At 40.8% G+C, this 14,921-nt stretch overlaps 1 long non-coding RNA gene across 1 annotated transcript in view; it reads left to right on the top strand.

Annotated features, from left to right (window-relative positions):
- Positions 1-594: 594 nt before the first annotated feature.
- The window catches only part of LOC122827858, a 29,662-nt gene continuing 15,335 nt past the window's right edge, over positions 595-14,921 (top strand). The window contains exon 1 of the long non-coding RNA XR_006370133.1: positions 595-676. This is a non-coding gene — a long non-coding RNA (uncharacterized LOC122827858). The remainder of the gene's footprint in view (positions 677-14,921) is intronic.

The following is a 14,921-nucleotide window of genomic DNA, read 5'->3' as shown; positions in this document are numbered from 1 at the left end:
GTCAGAGTTAGTAAACATGTCTTTAAAGGTGTGTTTGGAGAGTAAAATCTAAAACATTGTGAGTCAGATCAGATCAGATGAATCAACACAGTAGACTCTGTCTGTGACCTGTGGTATCCAAGGTGTGAGAACGTCATCCCTCCGCATCATCAGTGTGAGATCCCGTCCTGGGTTTTGCCGTTTGGTTCCAGTTAGGCCCAGCTTAACCTACTGGCAGACCTGCAAAGCCGACACCAGCAGCCTCCAGGGGTTGACATACGGGGAAAAAAGAGCCCAAAGATGGATGAAGCACAATTACCCGAGGTAACAAATGTTCCTTTTGATTTATGCCCGGCTCGGGTTGCTTTATTTTCACATTGGTACAATCCAGCAGGAAGACAGTGGTGCTGGTGGTGCAAACCCCGGGGCAGCTCTGCACTGATGCTCAGACAGGGAGCAGCAGACATTGACTAATGGGCTATATGAGACCACCGCCACTGATATTTACCTCATTCCTCCTCACCCGAACACTGTCTCAACAATGTTACCCTTTGGGTTTCCCCTCACCCTCAATTCCATCTTCTTCTTTTTTTTTCTTTTCCATCTTAGGTATGGGTGATGCCAAGGGCCCCTTTCGCTCATCTCTCCTAAAGGCCCACCCATTGGTGCCCCGGGGCGGAGGAGTCGGAGGCAGAAGGTGAGAGGGAGATGGAGAGGGGACAAGGTCAGACTGAAAGCTCCAGGCATTGTGAAGAAACATACACTTCTCTGTGTTTTCACTTGTCTAGTTGATGAAGTATCATACTCTCGACATGACTTTGGGAAAAAAAGAAAAAAAAGATATTTTTTTTTTTTTACTCTTTAGTCTTAGGTGTGATGGAAATAAATTACAGTCATAAAAGAGCCAAAGATATGGCTTCTGCTGACTTTTTAACAACTCCGAAGCAGTTTGCCTGCAGGGCTTTGCGACAGGTATCCTGAGCTCTCAACCGTTCCAGCCTACATGTCCATTTCTCTTTAGCATACTTGCATGCAGCATTTAATACTGGATATAGATTCTCTCAGAATAATCAAAACTCTTCTGATACAAAACTGATGCCTTGTGTTAACTCTGTGTATTGCTGCGTCTTGATTTTGATTTTACCATAACTTTATGTGAGTTATTCTAATTTAAATTTATAGCTCTTCTTCAAATAGTACACATTAATTAACTCCAGGTTGAACCCTGAGGTCATGTGGAAGCTCTCAGCTTAACTTGCTACATATGAGTTATATTATTTCTAATTTGGTGTCTTGGCAATGCCGCATGTGGAAGTTTGGAGATTTGAAACGCTTGTGAACACTGCTGAAAACCTCTTCTCTGGTTACAAACCTTTGGCCCAGGTGCTCTGTCTCAAACTCGGCACTCTAAGTTACCAGCACCATCAAGCACATGACAAATAATCCATATTTACAATGGAGCAGTGCCCCTCTCATTTGTCCCTCTGCTCAGCGCACAACAAATAACTACTGGAATGCGTTCCTCAAGGTTTAAGGTTTTATTTTGAAATAAAACATCACAATTCTAGATGCATTTTCCAAACTAGTGGAAGATCTTCACAGGAGGTACTAATTTTTCAGTTCACAGGAACTAATCACCTAATTGAAAAATGGCTCCGTTGAGACTGGAGCGTCGACAGAGGCGTAACAAAATGTTCTAACTAATTATTGAATTGAAACCATTACCCAGGGCAGCCGTGAAGATGATAAATCATGCAGAAGAATTAAACAAGCTCAGCTCAGAGGTGTGCTAAATTAATAAATGTTGTTCAGTGATTTGTGTTACTTGATCCTGCTGAGATGTGCAGGATCTGAATGTTGAATTTACACTTGGCTTTGGTTTCGTGTTTTGCTGAGTGCATTTATTTTGCACAGCATATACACTCAAAGTTGTAATGCCTTGTATTTTGTACTAAAAATTCCTTAAAAACAGTTTGAGACGCGTACAAAAATTGATACTGAATTTTGTGAGTTTAATGTTTAATGTAATATTGAGCATGTTTTTCTTGGCAAGCAAGTAAAGTTTGTTTAGATTAGCTTGTTTTCCCTTGAAACAAATGGTTCACAGGCTCACTTCACCCTTGATATTAACAGGATCTGACTGATTCAAATGCAGCTTGAAACTTGGAAGTTTACAAAATTCCATCTGACTCGATCTCAGTGACCGGTTCAATATATTTAATATCAAGTCAACTCAAAGATATGTCACAACTTTAAGCCTGTGTTTCGTCAGATGATTTTGTCCAGCTGGGTCATTCTGGGCTGTGGAACTTCTGAGGCAGCCTACGGGGACCAGCAGTCCAACCGGACTGAGGCTCGGGTGTTTGGCAAGGCAAAAATTCAGGCGTGGGAGGATTTTGGTGAAGCCATGGGGAACGACTTCCATATGGCTTTGAGGTGGTTCTGGTTCACCATCTGGCGTCTCTGTCTACGGCGGGGATGGTGTGCTGCTGTTGGCACTTCAAAGATGTCCTCAATCCCACCGGCCTGCGTTTGGAGACTTCGGGACGAGGTTGTTGACAGGACGATCTGCCGGCTCAGGAAAGGCAGTGTGGTTTTTGTGCTGGTTGTGGAACACTGGACCAGTTCTACACCTTCAGCAAGGTTCTGGAGGTTCTAAAAGTACTTAATGTGTTTTATGGACTGTGTGGAGAAGACGTCTGACCATGGCCTCCAGGGAGTCCTGTGGGGGGTAATCCAGAAGTCTGGTGTACCCGGCTCTTTGTTTAATTGGTGTCAGAACTTGGTTCACTTTACCAGCAATATGAATTTCTAAGTACAGCCAAGGTGTAGAGGGGATCAGTTTGGGTGGCCTCAATATTTGTTCTGTGCTTTTTGGAGACGATGTGGTTCTGATGACTTCGTCAGACCTTGAGCCCCAGTTTTCTCTGCAGTAGTTCCAAGTGTGAAGCAGTCAACATGAGAATCAGCACCTCTCAGTCAGAGACAGAACTCTACCCTTTTCTTGAACTAGAAAGGTGTAGAGCGCCTTCCCTGGGTTGAGGATCAAGTTGTGCTCCAAGTGGAGGAGTTTAAGTATCTTGGGATCTTGTTGATAAATGAGGAGCTCAGAGTAGAGCCACATTGAGAGGAGCCAGTTGAAGTGACTCAAGCATTTGGCATGGATGATTTCTGGACGTCTCTCTGGTCAGATGTTGCAGGTACGTCCCACCAGGAGGAGACCAAAAGGAAGACACTATGGAGGGACTATGGATGGGTGGATGGATGGCCTTTGTCATTTACTAAGAAAATATTAACTGAAATGTGTGAAATTACTTAAGAAGGTAGGGAAGATTAAACCTTTAATTGAAGGTCATTACTAATTTAAAGGCACTTCAGTGAAACGATGCAAAGTTATTGTTTAACAAACACTTGAGGAGAATCAACAAAGGACAAAAATCTGGAAAATCATCTTTGCCCACTATCAGTATGGTGGAGGATCTAAGATGATGTAGGCCTGTTTTTATTTCAGACCTTTGGGAACCCAGTGACAAACTTCTTAAAATATGAGATTGTACATTATATATAAAACATGCCCTGTCACTGAAAATAAGTAATTCCTGGCTCTTTCTAAGGAACAAAACAAAAACATTCACAAATGATGCAACAGACATAAAATGCTTTTTTATTTGCTGGATTATTTAAGGAGATGACCCAAAGAGGAATGGTTAAAAGTTATTTTCTGTATGTTCCAAGTCCATGAAATGTTCCCACTGCAAACATGTAAGACACTAGAAGGGCTTATAAATGTGACACCAGTGATAAAACAAATGATAAAATTACTCAATTTTTCAATATTTTTCAGCAAGTGATAACTGCAGCGAGGGATTATCTAACTTTACAAGTTCACCAATGTGTTCACCATTTGTGAATGTTTTTTTTGTATTAACCTTGTGTAATATTCGAGGTAATATTTTTTGAGACACTAAGATTTTGGGTTTCATTTTCTGTAAGCCATAATGAAAATGATCAGGACAAAAAGGCTGTAAATGCTTCACTTTGTGTAATAAATCTATGTAACTATTACTCTGAAATGAGTCACAAAAACTATCAAACTTTTTCATCATATTCAAGTTGGTATCATGTACTTGTCTAACCTTTGAATACAACCCTCACTTCAGAAATCCTGAACTATCCCTTTAAGATCTGTTGCATGTTGGGTGTTTGCTCTTCCTCTGAGATCAGCGTACATCAATCTAAGTGCCACACAGATATTTCAAAAATCAACCTGAGGCGTTTCGTTTTGAAATATATCCTCACAAATGTCTTCCTACACTACACCCACATGCATTCGGGAGTCCAATGTTACTCTCTTACTCGTACAGACACATTCCACAGCATTGTACAAACACAGCTTCCTCCCACGTTTATGTAATATTTCACAGCGAAACGTTTCGCATTGTGGACCGCTGTGATCTGGGTCCATTCCATCTGCCTGGACTGTTCATCCTCACACACCAGCCAGCGCCAGGCTGTCGTCCTGTCACACACTGCCGGCCCTCGTATCAGAGACACCTATTTCCCCGGATCAGCTCAATAGAGTCTCTAATAGACATAACCCAATGGTACACTCACTTTGTAGGAGCTGAGGTTGATGTCTGGACCACAGGGACTGAAATACAGAAGAGCCGAAGAGCCCCACTCCCACCCGCCCCCAAAACGTTCTCCAATACTGGTCTCATTCATCTTCCAGCTCACACTCTGGGATGGAGGACTGGAGAGAATTGTAACATTGTTTGGAAGCTGAATTTTCCTGCTTTTATAAAATATATCACATTACGCAATCTTGTGCTCTAATAGTCCACAGACACCGTCTCATTTTTCACTTCATTGCTCCGCTGGTTTCTGGTGTTGTTTCAGGCTGCCATATCAACAGCTATTTAAAATATATCTTTGGGTGCTTTAATTGATGACAGATCTAATCCAAAAGTCTTCCTCTTCCCTTTTAACCCTGCTGCTCATTTGCTCTCTCTGTCTCTTTTATGTTTCCTCCACTGTCACCCAGTTTAAATACTAAATAAGAACCAGGGTTGGGAAATACTGTCTTCAAATGAGATAAAAATTGTGGTTTAGTTCTTGCACTTCTTGAATACATCACTGAAACGTACCATAATTCACAGTATGACATAACTGGTGGTGTTCTAAATAGATACACCTTCAGAGCAATATGCTGTGATGGAGCCATCGTCTCTGCACCTGCTGGTGATTGAGGGCAGAAATAGATAAACAGATAAACCAACCAGTTATCTACTGAAATCCCAGCTGGTCGTATTTATGTAAACCACTGAGTCAAAAATGATTTTCTGCATATTCCTGTACTCTTAAACTGGCCTGTGGAAAAGTATTTATACCCTTCAACAGACATCTGGGCCCTTATGGATGATAATCATTTTTATTTCGACACTTTATACTGCAAAAACATTTTACCAAGTATTTTTGGTCTAGTTTATCATGCAAATGTCTTAGTATACTTGTAATGAGACAAAACTGACTAAGAAGTAACTTTTTAGCAAGAAATGGGATCAGTTCAACGCAGTGGCTAACAATACCTACATCTTTGTGACATTTTATGGAGAATTACTTCTTTTCTCCAGTTGTAGTTCAGTGCTGTAGACGTCAGAAACTAAAGTAAAATGCAACTGCCTCACCGACATGTTTTTTTTTTTCTTTTGCTTTACAAATACTCTAAAACATAAAAAAAAAAAATCTCTTACCCTTAGGGAAACTGTCTGAGTTCCTGTGCAAATAAATAACAGCAGACAGTCACGACAAAACAGCAATTATCCAGAAGTGAGAGAGAGAGAAAGAAAGAGAGAGTAAAAGAGGGAGAGAGTAAAAAGAGAGTAAAAAGAGAGGGATGTTGGTGTTAGCAGTGTTTTCATGTTCCCCTCGGTTCTGTCTTTACACGCTCCTTTCCTCTGTTTTTATGGCACAGTTGGCAGTTTTTCCCCCCTGCTCATAAATGTACCTGGATTGGTGCCGTGCAGTTCCCTGGGCCGTTTGTCTTGTTTGCATAAACACTATTTAACACTCGTATGATCTTGAAGTCTTTACCGACCGATCCCCCTCCCCTTCGGGATGAAACTCTCAATATCCCCCAAAGACAACAGGAGTTCATTTAGAGTCATGTTGACACCAAAGTCTGACTTAAAACCATGTCTCTGCACGGTTGGTTCAGCTTCTGGTCTTCCAAATAGGCCTGGGTACAAATGCAGGCATGTAGGTGCTTAAACGGCCTCTTAAGCCCATCTGACAGCGTAGTTTGATTTTTTAAGAAGCCTCGCATGAAAGCCTCTCCACCCTGCTTTAAGGAATCAGAGACTTCATGTAATGTCCTTTGTAATGGCAGGTCGGGATTCCTCTTTGCAGGTAGTGTCTCTGAGGCACTGTGGGAAATGTTGTTTTTGACCCAAAAGCCACTAAGTCCTTTCCAAACATTATAATTGGCTGATCTGTGCAGAATTGATGGAACAGCTGAAAAGACCTCAGTGAGGGTGTGACACACAACATCAACAATGAAAAAGAAACATTCATCTTGGAAGAATGCGGTCTTATGCCGAGTATTTATTTTCATGCCAACACCAAATTTGTTGGCACATTGGAATTCTTACTGGAATTTCAACGTGTGTGTCAGATTTAACAATTTAAAGGAAATACAGGTCAACCAGTCAACCGCCTGGTAGAAGTACAAAAACCCAAATCGTCCAGGTTCAGTCATCCAGATTAAACTCCCGAATTTCTTTTTGTTTTTAATTTCCTCGTTAGCTTATGAGAGCATGCCTCAGACGATCCTACGTGTTAACGTGTAGCTTCATATCTCGGTGCACAGTGTGTCTTTCTGTCAGCAGTTATTCATCTCACCCAACCTTAAAGCTGCTTTTACATTGCTCTGTAATTTCCACTTCCTGCAACAGGTGGAAAACGTGTTTCTAAAATCCCACATGGTGATTTGATTTCAATGGTGGGTAGCTAGAAAAAGGGGTCGGTGATGCTCCTTCTTTGCTGTTGGCTTGATTCTAAAAGTACAGCAGAGGGACTTATTATTGTGAGCAAACTCATGACAGCTTGCCAGAGAATAGGTGTGTGTGTGTTGGTGCGTGCGTGTGTGTGTGAAGAAAGAAGTAATTTCCTCTACGATATCTTGCAGCTCTTCGTTTTAACGGTACAGTCTTCTGAGAGTTTGTTTGCGTCAAGGAGATTTGGCAATGTGGTCTGTAAGAATAGTTGTGAAGTGTGTTTGTTACATGTTGACATGTTTGTTCACGTGTTCTATAAATCATCACCTTCCTTAAAATAGTGGCATAACTGTACCCTGACAACAGAAACAGCTGGGTAATGTGATATGGATTTCACCAAAATGCTGATTTTCTATCCATTAGACTGATTTTGGTCGATGGCGTTGTAAGAAAGAACAATCAAGCTTTGCAGTTGCTACTACTGAGCCCTTTTAATAAGTTTAAATATAAATTCTGCGACATTCCAATTGAATTTGATAGTACAACGTAAAGCTGTCCCACCAGGTTGCTTTTGTGAAGCAAAAGATAACATTTTAACTTTAGCTTTTGCTAAAAGGTGTACCAAGGGAAGCAGCTTTGTCATCAATCGCTGTTTGCGGATGTGGCTTGTGCGTCACATTTCTGGGTGTACCAGAAACACGTGAATACCGGAACCTTTGTATGTAAAAAAAAAAGAAAAGAAAAAAGAACATTGTTAACTGTGTTAAAAGTTTTAATTTTAAAATCAATACAATTGATTATGCAAAATTAATGAATTAAAGTGTCTGCTCACCAAAAGGAGCTCACAATCTGATTGTAAGAAACTCACAATCAGATGTAAAAATCAACTCCAATCACCTGCCTTATGCCTTCTGTGATGTCACCAGAAACCAGGAAGCTTGTCTCTGAAGAGTCAATACTAGTTTCATTAAATGATTTACAACAAAATAGCAAAACAAACAGAAAACATGATCATGGCATGCTTTAGATGTGTCAAACTGCAAGTCAAACTGCAAGTTTGACTGATTTTAAATATAAGCGTGGTGTACAGCTTTAACATTTGTCATGAGCCAAAAGAAACAATGCAGACACATTCCTATTTCCACTCAGCAAACATTCAACAGTCTTTGTGTGATTCACCGTAGAGGTCACAAGTAAGCTTGTCAGGTCACCGCCGAGCCTCGTGCTGATTGGCTGGCTGCCTGCCCTTCATTGTTGGCAGCACTAACCTGAGCAGTGGGCTGTACTGATTTGCTGTTTGGAGAAGTATTAGACCTGTCACACACACTCTTGCAAACACAGATGTGTTTTTTAAGACGATGGGGGTTACGGGATTAAAAAGAAGAGAAGTGAAAATTCCTGTTTGGAAGATGTGTCGAGGCTTAAGTTTCCCCCATCGCACATGTCACAGTGGAAAAAACTCCCTGCAGGAGGTGAGGATCGGCGCGTCAATCCCACAGTAGGCTGAGGGTAAACACAGAGGTATTCAGTGACCCAAATAGAACTCTGCGGGTTTCTTTAAGATGAGCTTGTGTTTCTGGCTTGTATCGCTGTGAATTGTAATGTTGCCACGCAACTGCACAGTTGCAGCAACAGTGCACCTGAGTAATTTTCTCGACATAAAAGCCCCGCGGATCCGATGCCTTTCTCATTCATGAGTGGCTTTGAATAAGCTGCAAAACCCGAACTTATTGTAAATTTGTAGGGATCAAAATGCATGTCTTGGAACCTCTGCGAGGATCTCATGTGGTCTGCGTTCCCAAAGGACTGTAGAAGAAAAAGTACCTACTGCAGGAAGAGGAGAGGGGCGGAGGGAAGCAGAAAACTAATTTATGTTTGAGGACTGTAAGAGAGAAAAGCTTCTATTTCTGTGTGGAGAACAAGAGAACAAGCATTACAAAGCAGGAGCACTTGAGTGACTAAGCTTGATGTCATCGTCTTAAGGAAAGAAACACTGCCAGGGCCTGTAACAACAGAAGGAACAAGGCTCAACTTCCCAAAAACTGTCAGCCAAACAATCAACTGAAATGCCTGCATGTGTCAACACCTCCAGGAACGACTGTAGCTGTTTCGGTGTGTGTGTGAAATGTGTGTCGTCACTGTAACATGTACATTTATCAGGTCTTGCAGAAGTAACGTGTGTTTGCAGATCATCACCTGCAGTTGTTTCATGATATTATTAGAACATTGACAGTTGCTTTAGTGTAATCATCACAATCTAAGATGTTTGTAGTCTTATTAAATCTCAAAATCGCAAAGTTACCTTTGGTAGAGCTTAAAGGTAATTTATCAAGGTTTAATGGAATGGGAAGGATGCGATGCTGACATTCAGGGAGGTCGCAGTCAGGAAGGGGGAAAAGCCGACACCGAGTCCCAGTCTGATTCTACGCTGAAATCAAAACCATCTGCAGATGAAACCTGGTGTTTACATACTCTGTATAAAAAGAAACACTGCCCCTGTTTGCTGTTCGACATCAAATCAGACTAAATTTGTCCATTTTCATGGTACTACACAATTACTCAAATGATTTCAATAAGAATCTAAGAAATTAATTTTGGGGCTTTTTTTAGAAACCAGTTTTGTTCTATTATTTGATAGAATAGCCTTTACACACAATGACTTGGGCAAAACGTTTTTGTACTCTTCAAACAGTAGTTTGTAATTCTAAGTAATATTCTTAGGATGATTATCTGTTTAGAAGACGCGTCTAAGCCGGGTCTTTAACTTTCTGGTTGATGTCTTGAGATGTTTCTTCACAGTTCTTCCCTTGTAATAACATCTATTTTTGGAAGATCAGCTGTTGCTCTTGCCCCACAACAGTTTTTCCTCCAAGTGTAACAACAGTCATGGTGGCTAAATGCTTCAATTTTAGAAGCATTTAGCTTCTAAAACTGATAAGACATGTTACCAGAAATGAAGCTCTTGGTATTTTGGCCTCTTAGAGTCCCCTCTCTATTGTCAAGTCTTACCCTAGCTGGTTACCGTCTATTCCGTTCCAGCCAAGTCCATTGATAGTGCGATGTCATTTTGCGTGTGTGCCTTTGGGTGGCCAGTATCTCCAAAGCACAATGTGCTCTATCTAATTGAGGGTGAATGCTCTCTCCCACCACGATTGATAAAAAGGTTTAAACCTAAAGATCTGATCATGGAATTATCGATTTGCATCTTGCCGACTCCTAGGGTCTTGACACGGGTTGAAAATGGTGGTTGGCATGTTGTTGTTCGAGGACTTTGAAAGCATCACCTTCACTCTTACAGTGACATGAATCCACGAGCCAATGTGGTCTGCTGACAATCAAATCGCTTGTGCTCAATTCCCAGCTAGGTCTGGCTTTTAGCACTCCTAGTGCAAGAACCATTCATTATCTATAAATAGAGATGAAGTCTCACCTGTGAAGAAGGATCTTTAGTTTGTTTTGGAGTGATGACTCATTTTGAGTTTCTAACTAGCTTCAGCTAGTATCTGAGCATGTGGGCTACATGCATATTTTGCATTAAAACACAATCAAGTCTGGGACACAAAACCCGTCTCCTAGCTAAACAGTAATGTCTTGGCTTTCCCTTGCTACTTATAATTTCATATAGCTATTTAAGTAAATTGCAGATGCTCCTTCAGGCATCTAAAATTGTACCCAAAACTGAATCAGAATTGGTAGGGCCCCCCAATTCTCTTCATGATTTTGTTTCATTATTTTATGATGTCACATAAGGCAGCAGCGTTTAAGGCGTTCTCTCAACTTAAGCTTCTTAAATTGTTTTAAGGCCAAACATTATGTGCGTTTTAGAATCTGAAGAAAGCAATACAAACATCCTTTCACAAAATCCTTACAAATTAATCTGACATTTAGCAAATAAAAATGAGTTTGGTAATCCTGGCCAAAAGCTGGACAGGTTTTGTGTAAGATCATATATATGTGTGTGTAAACGTACATACTGTAATCCTAAGAAAAACAACATTGTAATGAGACTCACGTTCTTGTTATATACCTTACTACCAGTCATGTATTCATTTATTTTGCGGTATTCTGGCATTAAGAGAAGTGCTTCAAAGAATCCTTTCTCCATGTTTAGATCTGCGATCAGAAAATAATATTCAAGTTGGAAAAACCTCAAAGCGATGCCAAGTGGTGATTTTGTTGACTTTTCAATAGTGTGCCCTATGTCTCAATAAACTTTACTGAATCTTAAAAAAAAAAGATCCTACCCATGAATAGCTGGTTCTGCAGAGCAGAGTTCAGCACGCCGTGTCTCTCCAGGTCAGTCAAAGTTGAACCGAGCAGCATGCGGCACGTTCCAGTGCTGTTCAGGTTTTCTCAGGTGAGGCCATGGTATGATCTTCAGCCGTCGTCAGCCGTCACAGGGCCAGGCGGCGCTCAGACTTGACTGTGTTGATGAAGTCATGGCACACAATCTCCAGCGACCAACTCAGCTCCATTGCTTCCTTCACATCTGTGCGCTGTCTGACCCAGTGGCATGCAGCTGCTGCCTCTCATTATCCCATTAATAGATGGATCCACTTCCCTCTGACTTCATCTCGGTTCAACAACATCACTACATCCAGATACCCCTCCGTCCACAAACAGACCTCCATTATCCTCCATGTTTGCTGCAGTAAGCAGGCCACCTAAAGCCTGCGAAGGAAATGAGGCCTCAAGTTACAGCATAGTTGGTCTGTTTCAGTGCCTCAGAACCGCTGTGTGTTTTAGTCAATGGAAAGGGAGCAGCTACAGCGTCCATACAGGTTAAACTTTGCCACGTTTCATCACATTGCCACTGGAAATGTTCAAAAAGTGTTGGGAACCGGAAGGAAACTGAAGGCTTTCTAAATGAATAACCGGAAAGAACGACATCAAATGTCTGCACTGAAGAAAAATGTCTCTTTGAACCATCTTAAAAAGAAAATTATGATAATTTGCTAAAGCAAGTTTTTTTTAGTTTTCCTCAAAAATAAGATTAGTTAGATTAGTCTTAAAACATTTGGTCAAAGAGTGATAAACTTAAATAAGATACAGTGCCTGAAGAAGTCACCTGATTAGCAAACAGTGTGATTTAATATTAATACAAATCCAGCCTTTCTATGAAGGTATCAAAGGTTTCTTAGGAAATTTTACAGAACAAACAGCAACATGAAGACCAAGGAACCCAGAAGACATCTAGCGATATTATTACATCTTTTTATTGGTTTTTGATTCTATTTTTTGTTGTTGTTTCTTGTACTTTTTGAGGAAGTGATGAATCAGCCTCATCTGTTTTGTGGTTTATTAGTTTTCTTGCTTTGTTTTTTACTTTGTAGTTTGGTCTCGTACTGCCAGCTCAGTGTTGATCGAAGTATGTTAAGTGGAAGGTTGCAGTATTTTTTTGTTAACTCATGTTGTGGAGAGAAGTTTTCTGGTTTTATTCTTTGTGTGCTCATCCAAGCTGTCTGAGAAAACCAGATTAATTCTTGCTCCGTTGTTATTTAGGGTAACACCAAATTTCATCAGGCAAGTATTCACAAAACAATAACTTGAGACTCATAATCAGGTGGCGCCCCAACTTGCAATTTTGATCCAAATTACTAATTTTATGAATAATTCTCTTTAGCACATAATATTTATTCAAAGCCAAAGCAAAGCGGTTGTTGCACAACATATTTGAGGAAATTTGTGCAAGACACTGCAACAGTCTGGCTGTTCTGAGGTTGCGATACGCTTCACCTGGTGGCAGCAGTTCAAAACGCAGATGAAGAGGAAGCGGTGAATCAGCTGCATCTGTTGTGATGATATACTTCTTTTGAAATCTTGTCGGTGTGCAATCTGTTTTCTATAAGTGAATGCAAATATCAGTGTTAATGTCAGAGAGATTTGTTCTGTTTTACTCTTAAACCTTATAAATGTTTGCAAAAAAAAAAAAAGTTGAACAATCAGTATTTATTCTTCAAATTTTTTCCAGTTTTAGTTCCTTCACTGCAAAAATACAAAATCTTTTTAAGTATTTTTTGTTTAGTTTCTAGTGCAAATATCTTATTATCTTTGAAAGGCAACACTAACTACATGTAACTTCTCAACAAGATTTAGGAGCTTGTTTAAGTCAATAATTATTTAATATTGATGGAAAAAGTGCAAGTTACAAGTGAAATAATGCCAATGGAAATAGTTCTTTTCCATCAATATTAAGAAATTATTTACTTAAAACATGGTGTGAAAAGTTACTTGTAAGTAGGCTTGTCAGAAATTTAACAAACTTTGTTGGACGATAAATTATCCCAGAAGTTATTGCGATAATTGATAATATTGTTGTTTTGAGACAGTTTTTTAGTAATGTAATGGCACAAAAAAGCAAGAACACATCCTCAAATATCAATAAACTGGAAAACATTTCAAATATCCAAAATAAACAAACAACAACAAAAAAAGAGTTATTAGTTAGTCTGTAAATAAAATTGTTCTTCAAAAGAAGGACTAGCTAATGTCTCACGATTAATTGATTTACTGCTTACTGACACAGGCCTGCTTGTAAGTTAGTTTAGTCAAATTTCAAGTGCAATAAGATTTTTGCACTAGAAACTAGATCATAAATACTTTGTGAGATTTTGTGTTTTTGCCACGTTGTTGACGTCCAAACCCTCCTCCTTTGTGATCTCTCTTCAGTTCAAAATGTTACCTCAGCAATGAATAACTGGGAGCATTTCCTGCTACAGCAGCTGCTAAAATGAGTGTGTTTGTGTGTGTTGTTGGGCAATCATCTCGAGTCCGGTCCGTTGATTGGTGGAGAAGGAGAGGCCGAAGAAAAGAAGAGGAGCTCTTCTCACGTAGCTCTCCACCTGTGTGTGCTGCTGAGTAAACAGGAGCTGTTGTCACAAGTGGAAGGCAGCCTGCGGTTTGCTCTCTTGAATAGAATTTCAGCGTTGCTCCGCTCCGCTCTTTTGAATTCGCCGCACAAAGCCGAGCGGGCCGTCGGCATGCCCGCCCCGCCGCTAGCTTCTTCCGACGCATGACGTTTGATGGCACCTGAGATATTCATCTCCAACAGCAGAGACAGGCCTGCTGTGTTGCAAACCCCCGACTGAAGCGGCAGCTTTGCGCCGTTTGCAGACCAAAACAGTTTTTCACCGAGCCAGTTTCGTCTCGCCTCGCCGTGTTTCCCTCCTTTCAGCTCATTTCTCCCAACTTTGAAGAGACGCCAGACTGCCAAACTTCAGCGACTGTTACCCTGCTGGCAGAGCGCCGTCGCTTCTGTTCAGTGGCCGGGCCACCCTTTGGCATCGTTGGGGCGAGGGCGACGAGGGCAAGAGAACAGGCAGGAAAATGAAGCTGAAGAAAGAACCTTGGAGGATTAGAGGGACGATTGCAAACGCAAATGCTGGAGAGAAATGAATGATAGGAAGGGGAAAGTAGAATGAATGAAAGTCGAATGAATCTCTGTATGGAGAGATGGATTTGTAGGGCACTGAGGGAAAAAGGCCAAAATCAAAGGTGCAACTACAAAACATTTGGTAGCCAGGCAACAGAGTTTCAGGCAAGGAGAGCGCTGAGATGTGAAGAATGGTGGCGCATGACTTGACTTCCCTTATCCGGTTTCAGTTTGGTGTTTGGGGCGGAGTTGAGGGAGTTCGGGGGGCACAGAGGCAGAGCATTGTTTCCACCTGTCCTGGTTTGTCAGCGTGAGCAGGGCATTGACCCAGGCATAGCAACGGGGACCCTCAAACAAGCTTTAGCTTTGTTGGCGTCGTGATGTTTTAGGGGTTAAGTGTTGGTTAAGTGAATGTGAGTTCACATTGTCTTATGTTAGAGGGACAGCATTATATGTTTTCCAGCCACTTGGTTTAATTTTGTAGCACAGTTAAAAAAGATGTTTGTTTTAAATATAACTTTGTAATTACTTTGTAATTTCACAGCTTGAAATTGGGCCTCTGTCTCTTTAAGAAA

This window comes from Gambusia affinis, linkage group LG03 (assembly GCF_019740435.1).
Source record: "Gambusia affinis linkage group LG03, SWU_Gaff_1.0, whole genome shotgun sequence".
NCBI classification, from domain to species: domain Eukaryota; kingdom Metazoa; phylum Chordata; class Actinopteri; order Cyprinodontiformes; family Poeciliidae; genus Gambusia; species Gambusia affinis.
The sequence above is the reverse complement of the archived record's forward strand: the minus strand, read 5'-3'. Positions and strand labels throughout refer to the sequence as shown.